Source organism: Manis javanica, chromosome 8, assembly GCF_040802235.1.
Source record: "Manis javanica isolate MJ-LG chromosome 8, MJ_LKY, whole genome shotgun sequence".
In the NCBI taxonomy this organism is placed as follows: Eukaryota; Metazoa; Chordata; class Mammalia; order Pholidota; family Manidae; genus Manis; species Manis javanica.
In genome coordinates, this window is record NC_133163.1 from 107,520,782 (window position 1) to 107,534,165 (window position 13,384).

Genomic DNA, 13,384 nt, shown 5'->3' on the forward strand with positions numbered 1-13,384 from the left:
AAGAGATCCAAAATATATTGATCAGACTGATGTTCAGGAGGTTACTGCCTATGTTTTCCTCTCGGGGTTTCATGGTTTCTGGTCTTACACTTAAGTCTTTAATCCATTTTGAGTTTATTTTTATTTATGGTTTTAGAAAGTTGACCTTATTTTCAAAGGAGGAAACAAATCCATAGATAATAAGGAAACTGCTTGAAATCACATAGCTAGTCAGTGTCAAAACTGGGTGTTTGGCTCCAAGTTCAGCCAACTTTTTACTAGACCATTTTGTCCTGGCCCCCATTTTCATCTTGTCTCTCAAAATATATGTATCTTACAATAGAATTAAAATTACATGTAAAAAATAAGCTTCAGATTTTAATTTATAAAAGCTTTTCTATGGCTATAGAATAGTAGGCTCATGTTTGGTAAATAGAACACCAATCAAGCATTTCCATTGAATTTGAGCTCCAAAGTTTTCCTCAAACAAAACTAAAAAGATATGCCCACTAATATCTGCAAAAGACATATCCAGTAAGGGACTTTTATCTAAAGTATACAAAGAACTCTTAAAACTCAACAATAAGAAAACAAATATCTGATTAAAAAATGGGCCAAATACCTTCACAGACACCTCATCAAAGAAGATATATAGATGAAAAATAAGCATATGGAAAGATGCTCCACATCATATGTCATCATGGAAAAGACATGCTAACTGAGGAGCTAATCAATTGATAATAAATATTATTATACATGCCACCCGTCACTCCCTCTGCTTATCTCTGGACTGTTTGAAGGGAAGCTCTGAACATTTATCAACCTCCTGTCCACTCCTTCCCATTCTTTGGGGATGTCCCCCAAAACTGTCCACTACTTCTCAGTTTTAACTCAAGCCTTGGACTATAATCTTCTTAGCAACGGATAAAATTATATTATTTCATTCTACTCCTTTTGGCAAAATATACTAATGAAATTGGTATTTGAGGCATAAAGGGATGCATTCAACTTAGAAAAGGTAATTAATGATTAAATACCAGAATTGTTTAATTGTAAACTCTAACAATGAACTCCTTTAAGAAATCTAAGACCACACACACGTAAAACACAAAATTAGAAAGGGGGAAACTCACCTAAAGAAAAGCATTAATTTATATTAATTCTAATTCTATAAATGTTATATTAATCAGTGCCAATACACCAATGAAATTATTTTTAATTTTTAATTTTCAATCAAAAGTAGAAATCCTGAAAAAGTTAATAACTGTGCAAGTAATTGAAGATGTCAAAGAATCTTCCCCTAGAGGAACTGAGGCAAGGGGTTCACTGCTGAATACATCCAGACATTAAACAATTGATGATTCCTGTGTTATGTAAAAATCTTACAGTGTATAGAAACATAAGGAACTGCCTAATTTCTATGCCCTTATTTAGAACCAGATAATAATAGTGAAAAAAGTATAAAATTGAAGGCTATAAAAAAGAAAATGATGAATTAACAAAATAGCAAATGGAATTTACTAATATATTAAGGTATGAAGACAATCTAGTTGTGTTGCCCCAAGAATATAGGAAGTTTCCACCTAAGAAAATGTATTAATATAGCATCTTAATTTTTAAACATGCTCCCCAATTGCTTAAATTCCAAATTCAGAACAGTTTAAATAGGACTAGAAATCTCTTTCCCTAAAATGGTGAAGAGTATCTATTCAAGAGTGTTAATTAGCATTATATTAGATGTGTGGAAAATATTGTTGGAAACACGAATGGATTTCATTTCCATTTTGAATCTTATTCCATTTTTAATCTTATTCAAGCCCTCCACTTCCCAAACGAGAAGGCAGAGATTTGACTTCAATAGCTGGACATAGAAATGTTTCAGTCTTTCTTTTCTCTTTTTGGGTATAACTGGAACTCAGCCGAGGTGACTGTTTTCTGAGTTCCCTCCCAGTATGACTGCCGGGCCACGAGGCTGATGCTCTTCGTCTGCGGGAGGACCTAACAGAGGGGAAGTAAAAGGTCACCATTTCCAGCTCAAGGGTTGGTGGATGGAAGAAGGTAAAAGGAAGAAGACAGCTGGAAGGGGTGCAAGATGCTGCCGTTTGGGGTTTTGAAGGCTGGGATAAAAGAAGCAGGGATTGGGAAGCATGAGGAGTCACTGCAGACTGTTGTTTCAGCCTCTGCGGGCAGCCACCTGTAAGTGGTGCCTTAACCAACACACAGACGGTACCCTGGCCAGCATCACCCACAGAGGGGAGAGTCTCCTCTGGGCATCTTCCTCAGGAAAGGATATGGAAGGAAGGGGGCGGACTTGAGAGCCAGTGATCCTGCCAGGGACCCCCCGTGGGGAGAACCCACAGCAGAGCTGAAGGAAGCACATCATGGAACTCAGAGGGTCTATAGGTTTAGAGAGGAGGGTCACTGGGCCACCAGAGACCAGCCACAATCCTCACCTGCCAGTGCCTGCAAGATTGTCAGCACCGGGCAGACAAGCAGCCCCTCGGGAGAGGTTAGCGAGGACCAAACATAACACACATACTGGAGGACCTCTTTTGCATTTGCATGAGGCACTTGCAGCCGGCTGTAAGATCAGCGGTTGTGTGGTCCTCTCGGTCATCAGCACGTCTCATCAGTGCAGCAGTGGGAGTCACGGGCTCCACTGAAGCATGTCCTCAGGTTCATACCTGAATATTCATCTTGTAATCATTGATTCGTTAAAGAACTAAACTTCAAAAAGCTGAAGAAGAAAGAGAGTATTCAATCACTGGGAGGATACCAACGAATTGAAAACTCCCCATAGGTAATCTGAGAGCTCTTGCTAATAACAAAAGTAAAAGTGGAGCTTTAAAAAATAGTCTTCAGTGTAATACAGAGAGGATCCTTCTTTGACAAAATAAAGAAAATTTATCTTTAATGCATGCAACAGTCATAACATGCTTAGTGGGAAGATATTAGTTATTCCCGTTAAACTAAAGAAAGCATGTAGATGCTTGCTTTTATTGTTTTTTTAAAATTGTTTTCAAAATGCTGGGTAATACAATAAAACATGAACTAAAAATTAGAGATATAATAATTATAAATGGATAAGGATATACATACTATTGTTATTTGCAAATGATGATACCCACGAGAATATGCTAAAATCCTTTAGAGTGATGGTTCCCAAATTTACCTACAAATTGGAATCACCTGGAGAACATCAAAAACTCCTGGGATTTAATGTCTGGGGTGGGGCCTGGGCTTTGGAATTTGTAAAGCTTCCTCAGTGATTCTCTTGTACAGACAAGGTTGGTAATGCCTGTTTATAATTAATAAGTGAGCCCAGTAAATTGGCTTGTTGAAGAGAAATAGATAGAAATAAATAGATATCCAATCCCATAAGTAATCAGTTAGAAAAAAGGATTCCATTTATAATAGCAACAAACATATAAGACACCTGAGAATGATCTTGGCACAAAGAGTGTACTACTTTTGCAAAGTACTGTGAATTATAACATTATATTTGGAGACATTAAAGCAGCCTTGAATAAATGGATACAATGTACTCCCAGGTTAATTTATAGAAAGGATGAAATCCCTAGGAGGATTAAGGGCAGAGGAGTGAAATGGAATCCTAAGAAAGTAATTTTAAATTCGGGTAAATGGGGTTTTTAAAAATTTAAAAATTAGAATAGTGAGAATTTGCTTTCCTGAGTGTTAAAGTGGATTTATAAATGGTGCAATCCAAGCCCAAGAATGAGAAGGTTAATAGAACAGAACGAATGTTTTAGAAAAGGATTCTAGAATATTTGGAACTTTATATATGCTAAAGATGGCATGACAGACCAATGGAGAAAGGAAGTATGATTCAAAAATGTGCCATAAAAATTGATGATGTACTTGAAAAAAATTCTGAATGTTGAATTTTCTATTCCAGCTCAAATACTTCATAAATTAAAGAGTTAAATATTTAAAAATAAAGTAAATAAATAAGAAGAAAATATAGGTCAATAATTATTAATATATGTTTGGGAGAAAATGTTTAAGCCCAAAAGTAATGGGAAAATCTCATCCAAACGATTAAGAATAATTTATTATCCAAAAATTTAAAAAAATCAGTACGTACAAAGAAATAAAACTAAAAGGCAAACAAACTGGAAGAAAACATTTGCAACAAATGACAAAGGATTAATATCCTTAGTTCATAAAAATTGCTTAAAAGAAAATAAAATCAGTCACCAAATGAAAATGACCAAACACGTGAACAAACTACACCAATCATGAAAATATTTTCAACCTTCCTAAGTAAGCCAAGAAATACAGATTCCAAAAATGAGGTACCATTTTTAACTTATTGAATTGCCAAGATAAAAAAAAAATTGTACCCACCACTGGGGAGGGTTTTACGACGACAAACCCTGATGAGGGTGTGGATTGATCTCCATTTTTCTGGAAAGCGAATTGGCGATATAAAACCAGAGTCTTAAAAATGTTTCTTTTCTCTGACACATAATCCACCTTCTAAGACTCTATCCTTTGCTAATAGGAAGAAAGGGATTTACATCCAAGAATAGTCTGAAAGACATTATTTGTAATAGTGAAAAACTGGGAATAGCCTGCATGTTCTGCACCAGAGAAACAATCATGACACATCCACATGGTATAATGGTGTGAAACGCATATGTTACTTTTGCAATCAGATAAAAATACTTTCTACCATGTAAGGAAGAGACAGAACATGCTAAAACTTAAGTAGTGGTAGCTAGTCGATTTTTCCCCCTATTTAAAATTATTTTTTGATACAGGTTATTTGTTTTTACAACTAGCAAGTGTTAGTTTTATAATCAGGAGGAATTAGTTTTATTAAGAAAAAGGAAATGAAAAGAAATAAAGATGAAGTAAGATCAGTGATGAATACTGTAGAAAACCCATGCTTATAAAAACAACAAAATCAATAGGGGAAAAGGACCAAATAATTTACTTAAAGAGAAGTTAACATAGTACATAGTAAAATCTGGTCATATTCAACTTCAGTGGTAGACAAAGAAATGCAAGTTAAACCAAGTCAAGTTACCAATGACTAAGGCTAAATTAAAAACAAAGTAATTTCCAATGTTGAACAGGTTAGAGCAGAATTAATTACACTCTTAAAGGACTGGGGCAGCGTAAATTAATTCAGCAGCTCTGTGAAAGCAATTTGGTTCCATACATCAAGAGTGGTAGTAATGTTCACATCCTTTGAAAACTTGGATTCCATATTGGGATATGCTTTGAAGGAAATTATTCAGAAGGGAGAAGAAAGATAAAGTTATCCACTGCAATTTTACTTAAAATAGTAAATTGCAATATGTAATAAAGAGCAAGATACAGCATGGTACATCAACCTGATAGACTCTCGTGATGTGATGAAAATTAAAATGTATGATTACTATTTTCAGTGGGGAATAAAGGCAGAAGGCAAAATTGTATGTAGACTGAGTATGACATTAAAAAGTAGTCAGAAACTGGGAAGAAGGACAAGAAGGTGTTAGGGTGGTGAAATTATGAGTGAAATTTCTTTTTGTAATTTAATTTAATTGTGACATGGCATTATTTTTAACAAGGCACAAAAATTGGTGGGGGGGGGTGGAGGTATTGGTGGGGTGAAGGGGAAAACAATATACACTACTTACTTAAACATTTAAACATCAATTGGAGACAGGGACCTTCTTCTACATACACCTTCAATGTAGGTATCACTCTCATTTTCTTTAATGAGTGAAACAGCAGCCTTAAGAGGCAAACACCTTGGTTGCAGTTCCACACCCCTAAATTCTCGACTGAAGATTTAATTCCTCTGTCTATTCTGCTGTACCTGCCCCTAAGTGTGTATACACTCCTGGCTATTAACTTCACATGTCACAGACCTCTCTGAGTATGCTGAAAATCATGAACCATCTTCCCCAGAAAAACTCACATTCAGACACTCAGATTCTCATACACAACACTTCCGAAGGGTTGGGTCATCAGACACCATGGCTTATATTTGTTGTTCTGGGAAAATTAATAGAGCCACCTCTCTCTCTCAGAATTGTTCTGGTTTGGACTATAAATTATATGGTTATCTTCCATTATAGGCCAGGCATATTCTTTCCCTTTGTCTCTTTTCTCCAGTCTACTGGTTTACTCTTAAATGTCACCACTACTGTGACTTCTTTAAGTAAATCATCCAAAATGGGGTATTTTCTCACCCGTAGGCAGGGACCTGCTGTCCCCATGACTGACCATCGGCCATCAGTTCACACCTCCCCTTGTGCAATGTAAGGAGCCCTCCCCTTGGGAAGCTGACAAGACTGGACAGCAGGCAGTGGGCAGGTTTTGGCTGGGTAAAGGCAAGTCCTGGGCCTGTGTGCAGCCTGTGGTCGGGACTTACTAGCTGCCTGCAGTTGGAATCCTGGTGGGGTAAGGAGAAGGTGAGTCCTGGAGCCACAGGGCGATCAATATGGTGCTAGGGGGTCAGGGACCAGAAGATAACGTCTTGGCAGATACACCAGTCATGCTTCATGGTCACACTCAGGCTGCCTTCAAAATTGTCTATTTAAGATTAAGATATTTAAGCAAATGCTGAAGCGAGAGCCACAGTCCATTGAAGTGGGAGGGGGCCTGGGCATCAAAGAAGAGAGCTGGCTGCGGGGAGAGCCAGCACTGAGCACTTGCTGGGTGGGAGGCAGACAGGTCCAGTGTCTCCCCTCGGCATGGAGTCCCCAGGGCGTGTGGCTGCTGAGATTCCTACAAAGCACCAAGGCAGATAAGCATGTTGAGGCCTCACAACTCTCTTCTCAAACAAGGAGGGTTATGCTAAAGGCCAGTAGCAGCCGCAGAGAACAAGGGTTTTCAAGGAGACCTGTCAGACCAGATCAGCACCATTTGTCTGCATCAGAGAAAGCTGGAGAGATGGCTTAGATACTGGCTCTGTGGTTGCTGGGAGGCCTCTGCTTCCATCAGGCTGGCTGCAGAAAGGTGTTGCTGAGAAGGGCTTTGTCATCCAAGCCTAATGGGAGTTGGAGGAAATTGTGAAGATAGTAATGAGCAGCGCTGTCCACAGCGAGGATGGAGGAGGGGCTAAGGGACAAGCACACGGTAAGGAAAGGCACCTACTTCCCTCTGACTTAATTTGTCCAAAGTAAGTGCTCTTGACCTGTGGTCCTGACATTCAGATGACAAAAAAAACACATTTTTGTTTTCCATAACCTCTCCTGAAAGTCATCCTTTCCTTTTGGTAAGAAGGAGGAATGAGCCTCAGCAGTGGGAGCAGTATCTGTGACTGCCCCCAAACCGAATCACAGGTGTTTTCATACCACATTCCAGTTGTTGCAAACACTTCTCGGTATCATTAACAGTCACTAATTCTTGGAGATTACGGTAGTTATTAGGCCTGCCACAATGTCGTATCTGTGTGTGTTTTCAATGCATCAAGGTAACACATGTAATATGATATGACAAATTTGTTTTTTTGGATTTAAAAAATATTTTAATAGTTGTATTTCAATATAATTAATTTCTTTTGTCATGCTACATATTGTATTTTATATATTTAAGAATATTATTCTGAGATGGCACTCATGGCATAAAAAAATGGTTAGGAACCCCTGAATAGTAAAACCATCAGGCTACTTAGTTTTTATTGTAAGTTGCTCAGGTAGTAATCTGCTGTGAATTGATAAATAATTGGGAAAAAAGTGACTAAGCATTTATTGTTAGGCAGTGAGTACTCAGTAGATGCCTCCGGAGAAGCCATTTGGCAGTATTCTGTCTTCATTTAAATATTTTTTTTTATTTTGAGAACTCCGTCCTTGCTAGGAATGTGAATTCCTTTACTTTTGTTCATAGGGTCCATGATCTGTTTTCAGATCTGTGCAATGGCTGTGGGTCTTACCGCTCCAAGAAATATGATCCTTCCATTTCTAGTCCTTGGACTTGATCCACATCTTTGATTTTGGGGTGTTCATTTTTTCCCAGTGTGCTCCCTGTACACCACTTCTCCAGTGAAAGTGGGTACTACATTAGTATTATTTATATTTTCAAAGTGATTGCAAAAGATGATGTTCAATTACACTAGAATCAGACTTGCAGAGTTAAAAGGAATATGGAAGGAGTATGGAGACAGGTGATAAAATATTACTGGAAGTAATCATAGACAGTATGGTGAAGGTTACTGTGCTTTACAGAACTTATTATGTAATTCTCTTTATGGAGTAGTTGACATCTTCTGATTTAATTTACAAAACAATTCTCTGAGGCAGTTATTTCTAATACACACTCTAGAAGTGAGGCCCAAAGAGGTTAAATGAGGACATGCTGCTAACAATGTCAAAGCCAGTGTTTGAATCCACTTTCAATGCCCCTAACCATTATGCTCATTTGCCTTCCTTAGATTTGGGGCTCTTTCCAAATCTCTGAAATGTATAAAGTAGAAATGAAACCTATTGTTTATATGATGCTGAGGTTTAAAAAGATTACTAAAAATAACTGAAAACCTAAACTTAGAGAATTATGATTATGGACCATTTCAAAAGAATTGACGAGAGGTCCACCCTAAATGCTGAACCCTCTGCTCAAACAAAACTTGACAAAGGAGGGGAGCATCTTAGGGACAGAAGGTAGATGAAGATTAAAGGTAGACACCTCTAACTTTAATATTTAAGATATTAAATATTAAATATTAATATTAATATATAAATGTTTACAGAGCCCGCTGCCCCTCCGCCCCCACCCCAAAGGTAACCTAACGCAGATCACTGATTCAACAAAAACTAAAAACTATTATCAGGTTTACCACTTTCTCACTCCATCTTCCAGCAAACATCCGTTGGATAAAACAGTGGTTTAGAACATTCCTGATGCATTAAAGACCACACTTACCAAATCAATTTAATCAAGTCATAGGGCATATAAACACAGTTCAATTTAAAGTAAATAAAGATCTTGTATCAAAAAGTGAGGTGTTTGTTTTTTTCCAAAATCTATAGCTATATCCAAACTTGAAAGTTTATGTAGTGGGTCAGCCGTTATGTGCAGTTTAAGAGTTACTTCCTGAGGATTTTTAATTGGTTGGTTTTTTTTCTGAGCTCTGGGCCAGGCTGCAGAGATGAGGGATGGTGCCCACCCTTCTCTGTCTCCACGATCTTGCCTCTGACTTCCGTTGGGTTGGTTCTCAGCATGGGCGTGTTTTGATTGACCTGTAGCAGGTGGACATGAGTGGTCTGTGCTCAGGGGTCACTGTGGGGCACCCCCCGCCCCAGCAGGCACTGAGTGGGCACATCCTTCTCCTTGGGTGTGCCAATGCTCCCTCGCCCCATTCTGGTTCCCCTCCCCTCCCTCAGGGCAGGAACTACACCTACTTTGCCTGTGTGAGTCCAGTGCCTAGCAGGGTGCCTGGCTGGAGGAGGAGTAAGGTACATTCTGGAGCTCCCTATGGTACACACTGGAAGGAATAAGTCCATGAGGCAAGATGCTTTTGGCCTGTTCATCCCAGGGTCCAGAGTCATGATCACAGTGGGAAGGTAGGGCCACTCAGCACACAGCATTTTTTATTTTAATATCCCAAGTGGGTTTCTTATGTTTGGACTTAATAAGTTCAAAACAAAAGATGAAATGAAAATGTATAAAATCATACTGTGGCTTATTTTGAACAACTGACTCATTAGTCACTGCAGCATCATACAGAGCAGCGTATGCGGCCCTGACTGCAGTGTGATTCCGGTGATATCTTGGCTCCCTCCTGTTATGTTATTGGTGAAACCTTATCCAGGAGTGACTGGAGGGTGTTTCTCCTCATTCAGTCTGCAGTATTCTCTTGCTTTATTGCTGATATCTCCATGATTTGCTGATCTGCACCCTGCACTGGTTTGCATGCTAATTGCCCCTCGTACTGGGGTGACGACCTTGGCCTTTCCACCCAGAGTCTTCATCACCTATATTTGTCCCTGTGGCTCTGAATCAGAGCTTTTCACATTTTAGGGTGGCTTTTCAAAGTGCATATTCAGGGGCCTTATTTCCAGAAAGCAACCTTAGTGTGATTTAGTGTGCTTGTGTCGGTGGCCTATGAATTACTCTTTGGGAACACTGCTCTAGCTATGGCTGTTCCTAATTTATAACTGCAATTCCCTATGCAATGACAAAAGGTGAAGTTTCCTCGTTGCCCATAAGTCCTCTGAGGGAATTTCTTGCCATAACTGCTTTTACCTGGGAAAAAACCTTTTCCACGTCAATCATCTTCCCCGATGAGCAGTGGGAAGAGTGGTAGAGGTATTAGTCTGCTCCAGCTGCCAAAACAAAATTTCTCAGACTGGGTGGCTGAAACAAAAGAAATTTGTTTCTTACAATTCTGGAGACTGGAAAGTCCGAGATGAAGGGGCCAGCTGATCTGATTCCTGCTGAGAACTCTCTTCCCGGCCTGCAGACGGCTGTTTTCTTGCTAGATTTTCACATGGCAGAGAAAGTGTGAGCTCTCAGGTGTCCCCTATCACGAGGGCACTAATCCTATTGGCTCAGGGCTCCACCCTTTCGACCTGATTTAACTGAATCACTTCCTTACTCTGAATACGGCCACAGGGTGGGATTGCTGCTTTGACACATGAATTTGAAGTGGCCATGATTCAGGTTATAGTAGTAGAGAGACCATCTTGAATTTTGGTGGAAATAGAACCTTCCCATCTGGGAGCTCCCTGACAAAGTTTTCCCTTAGTACTGAAAAATGAAACAAAAATGAGGTATTATTGAAGCAACCTGAGAGTGGAGGGATGCCCACTAGTTGTGGGGGCTGTAATAGACTGAGACAAACTTCTTGGCCTACCTTGTCTCTGTACCTGTGAGCTGTGGGTAGCAAAAACAGCTTTGACCTTGTCACTGTCCTTGCAACTCCAGCTCTTACTGAGGACGAGATGTACAAAGAGCTGTAGGGAAGCAAAGAAGAGCTTGACCATCCCTTCCCTGGAGAAAGGTCAATTAGTGCATAGCAGGGGAAAGAGGATATACTAAGTTACTCTGCTATGTAACCTCACAGTGCCCGATGCTATGGAAGCAATCCTTTCTGGAAGGATCAAGAACAGCTCCAGAACACAAGACATTCAAGTTGAGTTTGGAAGACTAAGGGTTAGATTTTGCCAGGGGAGAGGTTTTCTAGAGAAAAAATAATTTTGAGCACAGGCTTAGACTGGCTATAGAATTTGTGGGGCCCAGTGCAAAAGGAGAACGTGGGCCTCCTGGTGAAAAAGCAGGAAAAAGAGTGCCACTAAAGGTACTAAACTATAAAACCTCTTGTTTTCTTCTACAGTTTCTTTCTCCTCTTAGTGTGGTGTTTTTTATTTGCTACTTAACGTTGTTCTAAGTTAAGGAAATTACCATTTTGAATTATTAGCATGGATTTTACGGTTCATTTTTATATTGTGCAATGCCAATTTAAAATGCAAATAGAAGAGCATTTTGCTCATATGCAGGAGCATCAAAATCACAGAATTTTTATGTCATGGCTTGTACATGCATGTGTGTTTCATTGTTACCAGAACAATGGAAACACTGCACAAAACCTACCCGGATGTTTTTGTTTTACTTCTTGCCAAATGCACATTCTACCAACACTCTCCACATTTCTTCAGCTTACTAATGGGTTAGGAAAGGCTGGAAGGAAAGGAATTATGGGTTCCTCTATCTTTCCTTTTCCTTCTATGTCTATCATTCAGTATGAGTGGTTGGCTAATACAGTGAAGTAACATGAGCAAGAAAGAAAATGGTAGGATTCTTTCACCATTTGCGTTTCGTAGAACATCACTGTCTTCTTTATGTGTTTGAATCAAGTTCTGGTTCAAACAAAAAGCATGGCCTGTGGGGGCTGTCAGCACACCACTTTCTCATCACAGAGGTAACGCACTTACTTGTGCTGGCTTTGGGTCTCTCTGAACTCCCATTCCCCCTCATGGCAGGGCCATCAGAGGTTTGTACCCAGGGGAACATCACAAACCCTATACAGTGGGTAGAAAATCAGTGGGTAGAGACACCCTGTGTATCTCTGCTCTTGCACATGCTTCATTGACCCATTAGACTTCACTCAAGAAACGCAACTTGAAGATAAAATATTTAAAAATTCAAACATGGCAATAGTAGAGCATGAAACCAAGCTTAAGTTCCTTCTGCGAACAGGGCCCTATATGACTGCACAGGTCACACACCCAGCAAGCCAGCCCTGCCAAAGGCACGGAAGTAGAAAAGTGGATTTCTGGTTTAGGGAAAGTTGATGAATCTTGTTTATCTTGAACATAAGGCACAAGACAGAAAAACCTAGAAAAATAAGTTGGACCAGTTCCTAGAGAGCAGGGAATGACATAGCTAGGAGTTTGGACTTCATTTAGTATGCAGTGGTGAAGGTGAAGGTTTTGAATAGAAGAGTAACATTATCTGAAGTGGGTTGCAGGGAGAGAGCTTCAGCAGCAGCTTATAAAGTGGATCAGAGAAGGTAACATTGATAACTGGGAAGGCACCAGCTGTGAAGTCATTAATGCGGTGCAAATGAGGACCAGAATGAGGGCTGTGGCTGGGAGTTAGGAGAGGGGCTCCAGACACAGAGACACACTTTGAAATTCAATTTAGAACAGTTCTTTCTACACTGCTCGTCTGGTTTTGTTTTCAAACTTAAAAGTTTATTTTAAAAATAAAACTTTCTTTTCCCTTTGGAATTGTGAAGTTTCACATGTCTGTGAAAAAATTACTTGGGTTTTAGAAATTTACTTTGGAAGCTTAAGGCTGTCAATCAACTTCTAAGCTATGCCTGAAGTCCTTGCAACTCTCCATGCTGCCCTCCCCTTGCTAATAATGTCCCAATGCCTGGTGATATGTTAGCGAACCATACTTTATGCAAGTAAGGTTTAAATGTTTACCACCCTAAATAAATTCCTTTTGTCTATTTCAGACCATACGGAAATGATGTAGTAAGGGTAAAACAAAAAGCTAACTGAAAACATCCTTTTGGGGAGTTGGAGGATTAAGCTCTACCTTCAACTAGTCTTATCAAGCCGTTGGAGGTGAGCCCGTGGAAAGGGATCCATGGCAGCTCATGGGGCAACGTTATGCTGTGGGGAGTAAGTGGTTAGGTGAAAGTTAGTCTGGCTCTGATCTAACTCCCAGTCCTAGACTGGGCAAAGCCACATCTGTATTTATTTAATGTATCAAAAAAGGCACAAAGGAGGAAGTAGGCAGGGTTTTTTAGTTCACACCTTGTTAGGAATATTCCTTGACACCAGGGTGGGTATAAACAAGGGAGGTACACAGCCCTCAAATGCTTTGTTTGGTTTTGCCCTATCAATTCAAAATATGTGCTGAGGCCCAAGTGCCCAGAACTTTAAGAAAAAAAAAAGGATTTATTATTTTGACAGAAGCAAAAATTGACCTTGGC